The sequence below is a fragment of the Amblyomma maculatum genome, chromosome 7 (genome assembly GCF_055883805.1).
Source record: "Amblyomma maculatum isolate TAMU_Amacu chromosome 7, ASM5588380v1, whole genome shotgun sequence".
Classification (NCBI taxonomy): Eukaryota; Metazoa; Arthropoda; class Arachnida; order Ixodida; family Ixodidae; genus Amblyomma; species Amblyomma maculatum.
In genome coordinates, this window is record NC_139350.1 from 64973023 (window position 1) to 64990545 (window position 17523).

General features: G+C 46.6%; 1 protein-coding gene across 2 annotated transcripts in view; it reads left to right on the forward strand.

The window, feature by feature from the left end:
• The window catches only part of LOC146183573 (uncharacterized), a 90705-nt gene extending 77076 nt beyond the window's left edge, over positions 1 to 13629 (forward strand). For both annotated transcript variants that reach the window (XM_084609155.1, XM_084609154.1), the window contains one exon: positions 13115 to 13629. The gene's annotated coding sequence lies outside the window, so the exon portion shown is untranslated. The remainder of the gene's footprint in view (positions 1 to 13114) is intronic.
• Positions 13630 to 17523: the final 3894 nt, after the last annotated feature.

Here is a 17523-nt window from a genome sequence, read left to right on the forward strand (position 1 = left end):
GGGACCGCGAAAAATCATTCGTTATTTTGAAATATCGTTGTAATGAAAAATCTGCGATTATAAGCCAGTGGTCAAACCTAGGTATGAAAATGACGTACCTTGGCAGTAGGCACGTGTGTAGACTATCAAAACCTCAAGTGAAAAGGTTGCACTGACTCCAAAGCTGATTTATTTGAAGAAATTCATTATTTTCTTCTGCCGCGTGCAGCAAACACGACCGCGCACTACATTACACCACTACAGCACATACACCTTTCGCTTTCCGGAACACCTCATCGCGTGCGTGATTGCACCGAGAGATAAAAGTACGGACTTTGTCCATGTGCAAAAAAAAAAGAAAACCCGGAGTTTTTTATGACCCCATCTTCAATGCTCCCTGAGCTTTGAAAATCTTGTCTCGGTCTTTCATAATGATCGCGGCAGTCGATGGGGCAATGCTAGCTGTCTGTAGAGGCCGAATCGCTTTTTCCCTGCGTCGATTTCTTGCAGTGAAAGCAGCTGCGTTCATATCTTCTTGGCACTTCGCTGGCTAATATCATCGTCAATCTCGCACAAACTTCGCAATAAGATAATCAGCGGCAAAAAAAAAAAATACTGTCCCACACGTGCGAACGCACGAACGACCGAGTCGTGTACGGCACACAACACAGGAAGAAAAAAAACGCAGGCAGCTAGGCCTGCTGGCTACTGCGTAATAAACCATAGCTTCATGGTGGCGCTAGGAGCTGGTCCTAGATGTCCTGATTATGATAGCTACAGCCTACGGACCATACACACAGAAACGGCGGTTTCTGTTTCGTTTCACGCGAGTGTTGCAAGCTGCGGTGCTGTTAATTTTAGCCAAATTCGTAATACTGATGTTCCAAAATTATAGAACAAGAAATAAAACACGTTCGTTATTCTGAAATATACGCTAATTTGAAATTCGTAATACTGAAATAGTTTTACATTGAAAACATGGCAAATCTGCCTTGGATTCTTAAAAAATTCGTTAATTTGAAAAGTTCGTTAATGTGGTGTTCGTAGTAACGGGATTTCACTGTATTCATAACAAACCTGCCTAAGCACGGAACAACAGCAGGTACACTTTCATGAAATATCAGCGACCACTTGGCAGTAGTTTTACTCTGTAAAACAACACCTAAACGTATGAATACTGTATCACTTCCAAGCAGAAAAATTTTCATTGAGTCTACATTAGCCACTTTTCATAGTAAACTTATACAGACAAATTGGAGCGATGTATAGCACAACGTCAGCTTATGATGCATATAATAGCTTTTTAAATAAATTAATAGATGCATATTCGCAGTCATTCCCCTTCATTACTGCAAAAATATTCAAGAAATCACGTAAACCTTGGATTACCAAGGAGACCCTAAAAATGATAAAAAAGAACGACAAACTCCTAAATAGATTTCTAAGCACGCGCGGTACAGAAGATTGGAAAGCCTTAAAAAAATATAGAAACAAAACAAATGTCGTACTGCAGAAAAAGAAACAGCGGTATCTTTGCGTATTCTTTGAAACAGGTCATAGCATAAAATCTGACGTTATGTGGAAGAAGTTAAATGAGTGACTTAATCGAAATTCTCATACTCAGGATACACATGAAATAATTATAAATGACAAAGTTATTTGTGGACAACAGCTTGCTGAAGAATTTAACAACCATCTAGCCAACCAGATGACTAGTGCTCTCTGTGTAGAAGGAACGGCAAATATTGCTAGAAATTTAGACAGTATCTTTTTTTGTTCCCACAAGTGAAAGTGAAGTCCAAGATGTATTTAGTTCTCTTCGTAACAGTTCGGTGTGGGACATAAACGATCTTCAACTAAGGCCTATCAAAGGCGCACTTGAGTTGCTAACACCACACCTCACTCATATCTACAATTCAGCTATCTCTACAGGCGTTTTCCCAGCAAAGATGCAAATATCTAAAGTAATAACAATTTTCAAACGCGGCGATTTCAACGATTTATCAAACTATCGCCCAATATCCTTGCTACCTATCTTTTCAAAAGGACTTGAAAAAGTAATCCATATCCGCATCACCAACTTTTTTGAAAAACACAATTTGTTAACACCGATAGAATTTGGCTTTCGCAAAGGCAAATCCACAGAGCTAGCATTGCTCACACAAAAAGAAATAATACTAAAAGCATTTGAAGAAAAGGAAGCAGTAGTTGGTATCTACATAGATTTTTCCTATGCTTTTGATCGTCTTAATCACATAACATAATAGATAACAACATGTCATCATACAGACCTGTAACCACCGGCATACCTCAAGGAAGCATTCTTGGTCCCCTCCTATTTACTTATATGTATAAATGATATCATATCTGTTAGCCCCGTTCCACATTATATACAGTCGAACCCAGATATATCGAATCCGGATATTTCGAATTTTGGTTATATCGAACTCGCGGAATATCCCCTTGAAAATCCCATGTAAAAGTATAGAAAGCTGCGTCGTATATCAAACTCAATTTCACCGGTCGTTCGATATATTGAACTCTGCACCACGCATTGGACGGTGCGCCTCCCTCAAAGACGATCGCATCACCTCAGCTGTTTGCCACATGTCGTTTTCAAGCCACGCGCGGAGGGAATGAGAGGACACAGATCGGCAACGGCTGGTCTAGGGCAGCGCCACACCCCTCCTTCAAAGGCGCGCGCATCTGCGGTGATCGCTGCCGCACTAGCACGTGACGTTTGCAAGTCGTGTGTAAAAGAACGAGAGGGAACCAATGCAGCCGTGGTGTTCGGGAAAGGGGAAAAACACGATAGAGTGAAGTGCAAGGGTGTGCCCACTCTTCTGCTGAGCTTTATCTCTCCCCTTCCTCTCTCTTTCCCGGTCTCGTTCGCAGCAGCACGTACTACGCATGCACGGACAAGCCAGCTCAGTCCATGGCAGACACTTCTCCAGTGAGTGTTGCGAATGCTCTGCGCGCGGCGGCTGGCATGCGATGAGCGTCTCGTGTCATCAAAACTATGGCGGCAGCGAACGCTAAAAAACGGCAGAGATATATATATATTTTTGCGAGAGTCGTTTATTCTTGCCGTCGCGCTGAATGTATGCTAGGCCGGCTGCGAAGGTTAAGAAGCGGCAATTGTTTTTTCTTTTGCGAGAGTTGTTCTTGGGGGGGGGGGGGGGTCGGGCTGAACGTGTGGCGCAGCGTAAGCTATAGCGGCCTGCGGGCGTTAAAAAGCGGCAGTTTTTTTTTTTTTTTTGTGAGAGTCGGTCATTCTTGCATCTATGAACCAATGAAAGCACACGGTCAGCTGTGGTCCTGCCACCGGCTTTTAGCATTGTTCGCTCCAAAATGGCATTTGCAGCTATCACGTTTGCCAATGATTTTGTAGCAGTGAACTACGCCCGCCCCACCCCAAGCGCGGCGCGATAAATCGAACCAGGCTTGTGCAATCAAGCCATCACGCGGGCACTCTGCCAAGTTCGCTCCCTGCCACTGCAGGATCTATGAAAAGTGTAGTTAAAAGACAAACACATTGTGGCGTTATCGCTGCACAGCATCTTGGCACGCTGTCAGGGAATGAGCTGTGGATGCGGCGGTCGAAATGGAGGAACGCACCAGTGAACGCTTTTTTTTTTTTTTTCAAATTCTCAAGGGCAAAAATGGGGAATGGGTTAACTTGATGTTGGGAAAGGTCAAGGTTCGTCGGAGAAGGGTTAGGCAGCGAACGCGATGGTTAGATGGCATCCTCGAGACACTGCAGATGAAGTTATTTGATGTTAGGAAGATAGTGAGAGACCGGAAAGAGTGGCATGACATGGTCTACGACTGAACGACTGAACTGAACTGAACTGAATGCGACAAATACCGTATCATTTTTCACAATCGCAAGTGGCGCCTACGAGCCTCCTCCCAGGCTTTGCCCCTTAGAAAACCAGTTGCCAGGTCAGGGGAAGCCTGTACCCATTTTTTACCGGTTGTGTGGCCGGCGGTGCGGATCAAACCTCGCACCTCCAGTAGCCGAGACGGGCGATCAAACCATTGGGTCACGGCTGCGGGGCAAGTGGCGTCTCAAGCCGATTTGTATATATCGAATTATCGATATATCGGAACTATTTTGAGATTCCCTTCGAGTTCTATATATCCGGGGTCGACTGTATACCAAAAGTCCTGATTTGAGTTAAACCTCTATGTAAAAAACCTCCATGTAGTGAATACTTTTATATTACAAAGCTATTCAATTCCTCAATGCCACCCCATTGAAGTGCACATATTTGAAAACTCCATGTAATGAGCATGTCATAGCAGTTGACATTAATACAGTCGAACCCGGATATATCAAACTCGAAGGGGATTGCAAAATAGTTCGATATATATTGTATACACGCGTGTAATGGCCGCACTTTTTTTCCGAGATTGGGGTGAAAATCAGGGGGTGTGGCGATTGCATGAGAAAAAAGACAGCGAAAAAAATTATTTGCAGTGGTACCTGCCTTTATTATTGTCAAAAAACTCCTCGTCCTCCTCTGCTGAACTCGTCAGGATTTCAGGCTCGTCCCGTGTCCAAAACATCACTCCTCGTCGTCGTCCTCCTCCGAACTCATCGGGACTTCAGGCTTGTCCTTGTCCCAGATGAGGTCATCCTCCGTATCGTCCAGCTTGTTTGATATCCCTGTCACCTTGAAACTTTTTTCCACAGTCTCGAACGAAACCGTGGCCCACGCTTCGAGTATTCAGTGGTAAACGGCCACAAGCGATGCCCGTTTCAGTCGGCCGGTTGGAGTCTTCTGGTGGAGGGCCGTTGCCATCCACTCACTGTATGCGCGGCGAAATCCACACTTAAAAGGGCGGTTTACGGAGACGTCCAGCAGCTGAAGCATGCCGGTCATGCCTCCAGGTATGACGGCCAAGTCCGTGTTAGATGCGCGGAGCTGTTGCCGCACGCTCTCTGTCAGGTGCCCCCTGAAGCTGTCTAGGGCGAGTAGAGAACGCTTTGCAAGATTCGCCCCTGGTCGCTTCTCCCAAACACACTTCAACCAGTCTGTCACCAGCTCATCCGTCATCCATCTTTTGTCCTGCGCACGAACAAAGATGCCATCAGGGAATTTCTCCGCAGGTAGACGTTTTCGCTTAAAAACTACGTAAGGCGGTAGTTTTCGTCCATCCGCTGTGATGCAAAGCATGATCGTGCATCGCTGCCTTTCGCTCCCCGATGTAAGCACACGCACGCTCTTCTTCCCCTTCGCCTCGACTGTCACATTCTGGGGTGCGTCAAACCAAACCGGGGTTTGATCGGTGTTACCAATCTGAGAGAGAAGGTGCTCATGTTCTCTGCGCTTGTTGATAACAAACTTGTGGAACTGCAGAAGCTTTTCACCATTCTCCTCGGGTGGACGTTGACACATCGTCGTGCGACGGCGAATGGGCAGGTTTTTTCGCTTCATGAAGCGCGAAATCCATCCATTGCTGGCTTTAAACATGGTAGCCGCAATCCCCTTGCTGCGTGCAATGTCTAGCGCTTTCATGTGCAACATCTCAGTCGAAACAGCAAAGCCGTTGCGCCGCGTCTCCGTCACGTACTCGAGAAATGTCTTCAACTTCCGGAAACATGCTCTACTTCCCTCGGAAAGAGCGCCTCTGAACATTTGTTTTCCTGAGGGCATCTTCTTGGGAGCACCATCGCCGTATACATTTTTCGTCAACGCCAAACTTTCGTCCAGCCGCTCTGTTTCCTTCTTCTTTCGCGTAGTGAATCACTTTCAGCTTAAAATGAGTGGTATAACTAACATATTTTCCCATCGAGGAAAAAGAAAATCTTCAGTCCACGAGCGCAGAACAAATCAGGGCAGCGATGCGTTCCGATTGCGAGATCGCACATGATATGCTTCGGGCGATCGAGGAAATGGCTGTAAAACGGAAGAGCGAGCAGACTTGGATTGGATTGGATTGGATTTGCTGGTCTCACCCTTTGTAATGGGCGGGCATCGCTGCGGCTAGGAGCGCCCCCTTTGTAAGGGAGGTGGTGGCCGCTGCCCCCATGCTCGACTTTTTTTTTTTCCTCAAATATTTTGTTCTTAATTCTTATTGGCAATTCTACTTCTAACCTTACGCTTCATTTTGGCTTTCACTTGATTTTTGGGCCCCACCTGGTGGCAGTAACCACAAAACGTTCCGTATTTCTTGCACTGCACAGTAGACGGCACTGCCCAACTTCCTGAAACTCATGGTGCGGCTTTTACTCGGGAAATTTTTTAAAATTCTTTTTCCCAATTTTCTTTCTAAAGTTCAGGGTGCGGCCATTACATGCGTGCGGCCATTACACGCGTGTATACGGTAGATAATTTGATATACAGAAATCGGCTTGAGACGCTGCCTGTGATCATGAAAAATGCTGCATTTGCCGTGTAATCAACATACTCGCATGGTGAACCCACTCCCCACTTTTACCGCCGAGAATTTAAAAAGAAAAAAAAAAAAAGCGTTTGAAGGCGCGTCCCTCCATTCTGACCATCACATCCACAGTTCATTTACTGGCAGCGCGCCAAGATGCTACGCAGGGATAGTGTCTCGGCGTGTTTATCTTTTGACTATTTAGATCATGCGGTGCTAGGGAGCGAACTTGGCAGGGTGCCCGTGATAGCTTGATTGCACAAGCCTGGTTCGATTTATCACGCTGCGTGGAGTCCACTGCCACAAAATCATTGAAAAGCGTGATAGCTGCAAATGCCGTTTGAAACGAACAGTGCCAAAAGACGGTGTCATGATCGTCCATTTTTCCATTAATTTATAGAAGAATGGACGGCTCTTGCAAAAAAAAACAAAAACCACTACCTCCCATTAACGTCCGCAGCCGCCATAGCTTATGCTGCGCCTCACGTTCAGCACAAGAACAACTCTCCCAACAAAAAAAAAAAGAAAGAACTGCTGCTTCTTAACGTCTGCAGCTGCCATAACATATGCTACGCCGCACGTTCAGCTTGATGGCAAGAATGAACGACTCCCGAAAAAAAAAAAAAAAACTGCCAGTGCTTAGCATTCGCAGCCGCAGCACGACGACACGAGACGCGCATCGCACGTCAGTCAGCTGCCGCGCGCAGAGCGTTCACAACACACACTGGAGAAAGCGCCTACCACGGGCTGAGCTGGCTTGTCCGCACATGTGTAGTGCATGCTGCTGCGAACGAAGACTTGGAAAAAGAGAGGAATGGGAGAGATAAAGCTCTGCAGAAGAGTGGGCACACCCTTGCACTTCGCTCTATCGCATTTTTCTCCTCTCCCAAACACCACGGCGGCATTGATTCCCTCTCGTTCCTTCACGCACATGGCTTGCAAACGTCACGTGCTAGCGCGCTTTTGGAGAAAGAGCGTGGCACTGCCCTGGAAAAATTTATCGAGGGGCTTTACCCGAGACCAGCTGTAACTGAACTGTGCCCTCTCTCCTTCCGCGCATGGCTTGAAAATCATCATCATCATCATCATCAGCCTGATTATACCCACTGCAGGGCGAAGGCCTCTCCCATATTTCTCCACTTAACCCGGTTCTGTGCTAGCTGCATCCACTTGACCCCTGCGAACTTCTTAATCTCATCCGCCCACCTAACTTTCTGCCGCCCCCTGCTACGCTTTCCTTCCCTTGGAATCCAGTTTGTTACCCTCTGCAACCATCGGTTATCCTCTTCGCACTACATGTCCTGCCCATGTCCATTTCTTCTTCTTAATTTCCACTAGAATGTCGGTAACTTGAGTTATTTCTCTGACCCACTCTGCATGCTTTCTATCTCTTAATGTTACCCCTACCATTTTTCGTTCCATAGCCCTCTGGGTTGTCCTCAACTTAAGTAGAACTCTCTTGGTTAGCCTCCACGTTTCAGCCCCATAGGTGAGTACAGGCAATATGCAACTGTTGTATACTTTCCTCTTGAGCGATACCGGTAAGCTGCTAGTCATAATCTGCGAGTGCTTGCCAAATGCGCTCCATCCCAATCTTATTCTTCTTATTTCCTTTTCATGGTCCGGATCTGCGGTTACTATCTGTCCTAAGTAGACATATTCGCCTACTACCTCCAGTATTTCGCTACCTAATGTAAACTGCTGTTCCTTCCCGAGGCTGTTGAACATTACCTTAGTCTTCTGCATATTGATTTTCAAGCCTACCTTTCTACTTTTTCTGTCTAGGTCATCAATCATTATTTGCAGTTCATCCCCCGAGTTGCTTAGCAAGGCAATGTCATCAGCAAATCGCAGATTACTGAGGTATTCTCCATCTACCCTTATCCCTAACTGCTCCCATTCCAAGTCTCTGAATACTTCCTCTAAACAAGCTGTGAATAGTACTAGGGAGATTGTGTTTCCTTGCCTAACACCTTTCTTTATGGGAATTTTGTTACTTTCTTTATGCAGAACTATGGTTGCTGTGCAGCCACTATATATATCTTCCAGCACTTTCACGTACTGCTCGTCTACCCCCTGATTTCGCAATGCCTGCATCACCGCCGAGGTTTCAACTGAGTCAAATGCTTTTTCGTAATCAATGAATGCTATGTATAAGGGCTGGTTATATTCCGAGTATTTTTCTATCACCTGATTGATGGTATGGATATGATCGATAGTAGAGTACCATTTCCGAAACCCTGCTTGATCCTTTGCTTGATTGCAGTCTAAGGTTGTCCTGATTCTATTAGTGATTACCTTAGTAAATACCTTATACGTAACAGACAGTAAGCTGATCGGTCTGTAATTTTTAAGGTCCTTAGAGTCCCCTTTCTTGTGAATGAGCATAATGTTTGCATTCTTCCATGCCTCCGGTACCGTCGATGACACCAGGCACTGCGTATACAGGGTGGCCAGTTTTTCTAGCACGATATCCCCCCCGTCCTTCAGCAAATCTGTAGTTATCTGATCCTCTCCAGCTGATTTCCCCCTTTTCATAGTTTCTAGTGCTTTCTTGACCTCGTCCTTCGTCACTGGTGGAACGCCTGACTTTTTCCCTATCGCCAATCTCATTACGGTCCTGACTACTTTGGCTACTGTATAGATCTGTATAGAACTCCTCGGCTACTTTGCCTATCTTTTCCATATTAGTGATGACGTTGCCCGCCTTGTCCCTTATCGCATACATCTGGTTTTTGCCTATGCCCAATTTGTTATTTACCGCTTTAAGGCTTCCCCCTTTCTTTACAGCATTCACAGAATAATTCATGCTTAAAAGCAACGAAAAGTAGCAGACAAAAGACGTGGGGCGAGTTGTGTGCATCCATCACTGCCACATGGTTGCTGGCAAGCTCCCGCGCATTGGAAGCGGTAACAGTGGAGCCTGCCAGCGATGCGATGCAGTCGGTTTCCTGGGGCAATGATAGTGGGCGAGCAGGAACATGCTTGAAGACACTGGCATCTCCTTCTTGTTTGGCGGCTGCGCAGATGTACACACTGTCCCCCAGTCGGATTCCTCCTTCACCCCCTTCTGCACTCCCTTGTAGACAGTGCGCACAAGCTGTGGCGGAGGTTGCTGCAGTCGTGCTGCATCCTTGGCACGATCACGAAATATTTCGCCACTTCTATAACCTCTAATAATTAGGATTTACTGTAAACACTTTTAAGGTGGTTTTCATTACAATCAATTCTTAATCTGGCTTTTGTTCTGTATTGTCCTTTTGAGCCTTCATGCAAAAACTGCATATAATGAGATGTAACAAAAAATTGCATACATTTTACAATTTCGTTATAATGTAATGGCAGCACATGAGTTGCCAGCTAGCATGCGCCTGCGCTTACCTAGCAGCACATGCCGGTGGACAGTATATGCACCAAGTGACTGTTCTCAGATTCAGGGCTTTAGGGATTGTTGTCCGTAAATGTTTGCTGAGATTCCCATGCAATATCGTTTCATTGGCAGAAACTCCTTTTCAGAACCTCTAAACACGTTCAGTTTCTTAAAAGTACAACTGCCAAGCTCCTTGGAAATGCAGCATCCGCATTCTGGCTTGTGTTACAAACAACCTTGCATCACGTGCAGGTTTTTCTGGTAGGTTTTGACCAGCCTGTGATGTCAATGCTGATCATTGTGTGACATCCCGCATATTAGTCACAAATCCTATCGTGTGTGCATTGATTAGCTAAACGTTGGGAGTTAATGCTGGTGTCACTTTTTTCTGAAATATCAAAAAGGAAGCTCAAACTTTTATCCTGTAACAAGTATATACAGAGCAAGCATAGACTGTCGTGCATCCAGTGACATCACGCACCCAAGGTTGCCCTTAAAATCCTTCTCGGTTAAGGCCATGAAATCGTAATAATTAAAATTCTTTGATGCTCCAGCAATACATCGGACTGCTGTGAAGTTTGTCACAAACAACCAGCAAACTAAGGAAAACTACAGTGAATGCTGTGGTGAAAACTGAGGCCGAAAAAAAATGAGTTGCCATTTACCCCTGCCTTTTAAAGGGACACTAAAGAGAAAACTGAAGTGGGCTTGCATCGATTGAATGCAAATTCCTGATTACAAAAAATCCACTCTTACTGAAAACAGAGCGGTTATAAGGTAGTAAAGAGGGAGAACAGAAATACATGTATCGCCGCCACAGCCGAAACTCTCAACTACAAATCACGTGACGCGCTAGGGATCCCGGAGGCTGACAAATGCGAATTACGTTGCCCGTTTGAATGCGGTCGCAGGTTTTGTCTCGAATATAATAATACGCTTTTATCATACGTAAACGACGGCGAAAAGACCACATAAACGTTGCGAGACAAATACAAAAATATACTTGGAGGCGCCACAGGCGCCCACTTCAGTTTCGGTTATGTTTCGGCTCAGGCATTTCATGCGCACTCGGATAGTTTGCTTGGACTTGCAGTGCCTGAATTATGAGCTTGGAGCAGCAGATGTGCCTGGCTCATTCCCATTTGAGCATTCGGAGGTGCAAGCGAGTGAAATCCGCTGCCGCCGACAGGCTTCTTCGTTCACACTTCTGCGCCAACATATCGCTGCCGTCGCCGCTTCGACTGCGAGCTCCCGTTAACCCTGACCGTACCGCTCGACTGCAGCTACGTACTCATGAAAAGCATACATATGCTAAGTACCGAAGGAAAAATGCATTATCATTCTATTGTTCACTAAATCAGGGCACATCTGACCAACATACTGCGGCAACAAAACCTTCAACGTGCTATTTGCAGGCATCGTAAACAAAAGGGGCATACTTGCCGCTCTACCAAGGAGAGCATTGATATATTGCTCAGGTCGCCTTGCGAAAAAAAAGGGCCTCGGGTAAAAAGTAAAAATTTTAAATAATGAAGCACCACAAATACATTATAAAAGGTAAAAAAAAAATTGAATTGTAGAGAAAAAAAACGCCGGTAGAGGTAGGATTTGAACTTGCCACTGCTTGCTTCGTAACGTTCTGCGTTAACCGCTCGGCTACAGCGCGACTGGAACCCCAGAAATATTGCTGCATTTTAGATCATGGCCGCATTTACAATAGAATATGTTTCTGCCACCGGTCTAAAAATTACAACTTCTTGACCATCGAAGCATGCTGCCTGCTCTCACGACTTGTAACTAATGTTCTGGATGCCTATGCACACTATATTGTGCACTGGATCCATTTTAACATGTGGAATTTCACAGCGCTGGTAAATTTAGTGGCGCCGGCTCTTCGGTCGTGCTCTGCGTAGACATAATTTTCGCTGAACACGGAGCTGTAGCACGAACCTTTAAGGAAAAAAGTTCGACAAAGCTTTAAAACTGGCAAGCGCAGTAACGAGGACACTATTTTGCTGGTAACTAAATCTTATTTGTATGTAAACATTTCGGGAAGCGTTGCGATGACCGAGGGCTCGGTTTGTTTATACGCAGTACAAGAAGGAGGGCAAAAGCTTGAGAAACATGTAAAGTATTGTGCATTACAAGCGCTCTGTTTTTTTTTTTTTCTTCCTTTATGGCCCATAGCTTGTTAAATTACTCTCTTCATCGTTTTATTTATTCCGGCTGTGGCCGTCATTGCAAGTATACTGTTGCCATGTTGGCCCCCTGAAAAATGCTCGATGCCGCGGGCCGCGCCGGCTCGCTAGCAATCACGGAGTCTCCGCTTACGTCATAGTGTGCGTCACTCTACTCCGACTACGTAGTCGGAGGGAACAGTTTGAATTCGACTGGCAGGAACAAGAAAAAACCTCAACTTCTTATCGGAATATCTCAGCAATTATTCGATTTTTTGCGGCCGGGTATGCGGCGATAGTGTCACCAAATATAGTTTATTAGATTTTCATAGCATCTTTCGGTGTCTTCAGTGTCCCTTTAAGCTGTGATGCGACAGGCTTAATAATGGACCCATTCATGGCTCCCATTACAGATCGTTAGCATGCGTGCAATTTGCTGCTCAGTCGCTAATCTCTCAATTTCTGCCTGCTATCTCGCACAGTTTTTATTTACCTTATTTTGTGAAAGCACCCAGCATAGCTATAAAGCCCCGCTTAACGAAGACTTCCAAACATGCCTGCATGGCATAGGAGAAGCACATGTCTCACTCGGAATGCAAGGGTTCAGGAATGTTTGGCAGCTTTCAACTTTCCTTCTCAATTGAGAAGCCCAAAATGGCGACTCCTGCCAAATTGGGCATCTCACATGGTTGCGTCATGCTGTGCATCCCTTTGACCAATCAAATTACCAGCTGTGGTGGTTTAGGGCGCTCGACGACTGTGCCCAAGGATGCGGGGTCCAATCCTGACTGCGGTGGCCACTTTTCGATTGTGGCGAAAAGCAAGGCGCCCGTGTTAAAGAACCCCAGGTGGTCGAAATTTCCAGAGTCCTCTGCTGCTGCGTTGGTTTGGGACGTTAAACCAAACAAACCAGCCTATGACCAGTCAGTGCCCGCACGTGTCTGCTGCCTGCTACCAGCTGCCGGAGCTATGCCCGGGAGTTTTTGCTCACAACATCAATGCTGGCAATGCTGATGTCAGGTTTTCTAGAGCGTGGGGCCTTTGATGATTTTATAAATAAATGTCTAAACAGATGACAGTGCCTTCTGTAGGGATTACACATGCACTACAATTTCTATTTAGTGCTGTAATGCATTGAATTATTTCGCCACTAGCAGCGGGCTGAATCTGAGGCTAGGCCTCAACCTACCTTCTGCAGGGCAAGAGAAGCTGTGATGAGCTGCTTCCTGGCAGCTTGCGGCCAAGCATACGCAGGGGCACGCACCACTGCAGGGGCCTACAGCCCTCTGGCCCATTCCCACAACAGCACCCTGCCACAGCAGCAAGCTCCAACCAGGAAGAGGCGCACGACTCATTTTCTATGCTGTGCCTGAGCATTTTGTCAGCCGTATTGAGATGACTAAGGTTAGCAGGCAGCAGCTGTCTATTGAACAAAGGTGGTTGCTGAAGAAGGGAGAACTATAGCACTTCAGCATGTGGCTGCAGCACAGTGTCTAGTATTTTCCAAGCTGACTAATCTCGGGAATTTATATTTTTTATTGTAAAATTTTCATTCATTCGTTCTTTCCTTTTTAATTTGTGTACGGTTTAATAATCTTGCTTAATTTATGCATATTTTCAACAAGCATGTGCTAAGATGTGTTTCATGTAATGTATATTGATTCTGATCACTTGTTTATGTGCGTACTAATAAAAAAATCTCGTGGTGAGAAAATGACCAGTGCACAGCTGTTGCGAATTTCTCTACCACACACCATCCGTCCAACAGTTTTTGCATAGTGCCTCTGTCATTTACTATGAAGAGGACAGAATACAAGTATTTTTCAAGAGAACACTCAAAGGCTATATAATGTATGCACCAGTATTCCTTGCTTATGCCATAATGACAGGCAGTTAAGATTTTGCAATAACAAAAGGGTGCTGTTGAGTCTGATAAAGCTCAAGGTTTGTTGCGCTGATATGTACAGTCGAACCCGGATATATCGAACCCAGATATATCGAATTTTGGTTATATCGAGCTCACGGAATACCCCCTTGAAAATCCCATGTAAAAGTATAGGAAAGCTGCGTCGTATATTGAACTCAATTTCGCCGGTCGTTCGATATATTGCGCTTTCCCCAAAGACGATCGCATCACCCTTGGCTGTTTGCCACGTGATGTTTTCAAGCCACGCATGGAAGGAATGAGAGGGGACAGTTCGGCGACGGTTGGTCTAGGGCAGCGCCGCGCGTATTCCTCAAAGGCACGTGCATCTGCGGTTATCTTTTCCCATGCGCCAGCATGTGACGTTTGCAAGCCATGTGCGTGGATGAACCAGAGTGAACCGGTGGGAACGAGAGGGGAAAAACGCAATAGAGCGAAGTGCAAGGGTGTGCCCATTCTTTTGCCTAGCTATCTCTCGCTCTCTCCCGGCCTTCGTTCGCAGTAGCACGCGCTACGCATGCGCCAAGCAAGCTCAGCCCGTTTTCAGACAGAACGTCGGATGCTTTCTCCAGCATGTGTTGCGAACCCTCTGCTGACGTGGATGTGGCGCCTGCGGACTTTAAGAAGCGGCAGATCTCTCTCTCTCTCTTTCTTTTTTTTGAGAGCCGTTTATTCTTATCCTTGTGCTGTATGCGCGGCGTAGCATAGATATGGCAGCTGCAGGCCGACGTTAAGAAGTGGCAGGTTTTTTTTTTTGCGGGAGTTGTCCATCCTTGCATGTATGAATCAACGAAAGCACGCGGTAAGCTGCGATCATAACATTGGCTTTTAGCATTTTTCGCTTCAAACAGCTTGCACAATCAAGCCATCCCGGGCACTCTGCCAAGTTCGCTAAAGCATATGCTTGCAACAGTTAGCATGTGTCGCGATTTTATCCAGGAAATGTGCTCCTAAAGGACGCCAAAGGTGACGCGAACGCAGGAATGGGCGCCAAAGAGCTGCGCTCTAAAATGATGGAAACATAGAGAGTCCTTATTCTTCAAGTATATATGTTGCCCGCGGACTCTATGTTTCGGCTTCCCATGAACACGGTAGTCGACACGCCAATGCATAATGTTCAGGCCTTGTCATCCGCTTTGGGCTCTTCATGCGACATCGCACTTCTTCCTCTCTTGCTCGCTTTTTCCCTGGCCTCAATGGCATTCCTGCTCCATTCCAGCGGCACACGTCCTTGGAGCGAGTGAGGCAGGAGCCTACAATTTCTGAAAGAATGCAGTCCTTATAGAAACTTACCAGAAATGGCTCCATTTTCTTTGTCCGGAAAGTGTCGTCTCTGTGTACTTTTTGTACATGTATTAATTTCATTGTGTAAACCACAAAGTCACAGACATCGTGACATGAAGCGGGCCTTGCACTTGGTAGCACTGGATCACCGTCTTTTTGCTTCTTGTCTGAGAACTTTCGTGCTGCTTCCAGGGGTTGGTGGCCATCCTTTGCAGTGAACGAACGAAAATTTAGCCACCACGATTTGTTCGTCGCCAACTACACCATCAGGAGAAGCTGCCACGAATCCATACTCAAGGTCAACAAAGAGCCCAGGTGGTTGAACATCTCTTTTCATCTCGGCTGCATATTGTTACTTAGCTGTATTCGCTGGTGAGGATGAAGAAGTGCAACAGACTCCGAGAAGACGACGACGCTGAGTGTTGTGTGAAAATCGGTGCCCTCATCAACGTTAGTTGTGCGGACAGCTTTGGGACTGTAAATCTTCCACGTAACATCTCTTGGTAGAGGTGAATCTATTCGATCCCCTGTCACAAGCTGGATCTCCGCAGCGGCCGCCACATCGGAACCACCACGATGACTACAGACGCCTCTACCTCTACAGCCGCCGCCCCTGCTGTTGTAATGGCCCACCCCCGTGACCCTGGAACCTTCTGCGGCACTGACGACGTCGACGTAGACGACTGGCTAGCCCTATACGAGCGCGTGAGCAAGCACAACAGGTGGAATGGCACACTCATGCTCGCAAATGTAATATTTTACTTGGTTGGGACCGCGCGGGTGTGGTTTGAAACCCACGAAGACGAGCTAACATCTTGGGATATTTGCAAAGAGAAGCTGCACGACCTATTCGGAAAGCCTATTGGCCGCCACATTGCCGCCAAAAAAGCGCTCGCCTCTCGGGCCCAAACGTCTACGGAGTCTTATCTCACTTACATCCAAGATGTCCTGTCTCTATGCCGCAAAGTCGACCAAGGCATGCCGGAGGAGGATAAAGTCGGCCATATAGTAAAAGGCATTGCCGACGATGCCTTCAACCTCCTGTCATGCAGGGATTGCTCCACCGTGGACTCTGTGCTACAGGTGTGCCGACGTTTCGAGCAGGCGAAACAGAGGCGCATATATCACCGTTTGGACCGGCTGCTGAACACGGCTGCTAGCTCCTCCTGTATCGATATCCCGACTCCTCGACCGCCTGCGAACGACAGCACTTTGACACGCATTGTCCACCAAGAGCTTGAGGCAATGACTCCCGCGGCCTCGCTGTCGCATACACCCGACAACATCCTGGCTACCATATCACTTATTAAAGGGGCCCAAAACAGCCATAGCAATACAGTTTCCCTATGCCTAGTACATAAAAGAATGTCGATGTAAGATAACCTTAGCGCAAAAATTTTTTAAATGCGGCATTTGGAAGCAGAGTTATTTGCAATCAAATTTTGAATATCTGCGCCTTCGCGGCTCTCCTCCTCTTTTCAACTTTTTAGCGCGCGCAAAGGCTGGCCCTCCTCCAATGCCTCGCCCACTGACACGTCACAACTGACGCATCTGCGCTTTTACTTTTTTTGCTTAGCGCCGCACGCCGCAACTTCCGTTTTGTCGCGCTTGCTTGCCGACGCGCCGCCGGGGGCCTCTTGTCGTCTGCTTCATCGTCATCGCCCTTCGGCACGAACTCGCAAGTTTTGTTGCCACGCTATACATCCCTGGCGTTGACCTCACCTTCGATTTTGTGTTACGTCGTGTGCGCGACGGGTGCAGGACAGTTCTGGGCTAGACTGGTCGCTCTCTTGAGTTCGCGAAGGCAGTTATCGAAGCGCTGAATTGTTGTTGTTGACGGGACATGAGCGGGAGGTTGTTACAGTGTGCAGTCCCTGGCTGCGAAGGTATTGCTAGTGACGGCAGGAAAAACATTCTGCACCAAGTGCTTCAAAACGCCAACCTCCGGAAACAGTGGCTACAGCTCATCGGATAGCCAGCATCGGTGAACAAAGCGTTTATCTACGTTTGCTTTACCAGGATATGTGGTTCGCGATTGGGGGATCCCAACAAGACTGAGTCTGCGTGAAGGAGCGGTACCAACGCTGTTTCTTCCAACCCTGCCGGTAAGTGTAAAATGAAAAGATGGTGATAATATTAGCTTTAGACGCGATATCACAGTAGTGTGGATTTTTTTTTTAACTCAGGCGATCTTGCTCGGCGTTGTGGCATGCATATAGCAAGATTTGTCATGATCACTATGAACTACACTGCTCAAAATAAACCAGTGGCGAGCTTACGATGGGATTTTATTTTTTAATGTTACGCTAGTCGACCCCACGCACCAATGCACCCATATAAGCCGTATACTATCATCGTCGGGGTTCAGCAGCGGATTCTTCAACGGCGTGTACTTATGG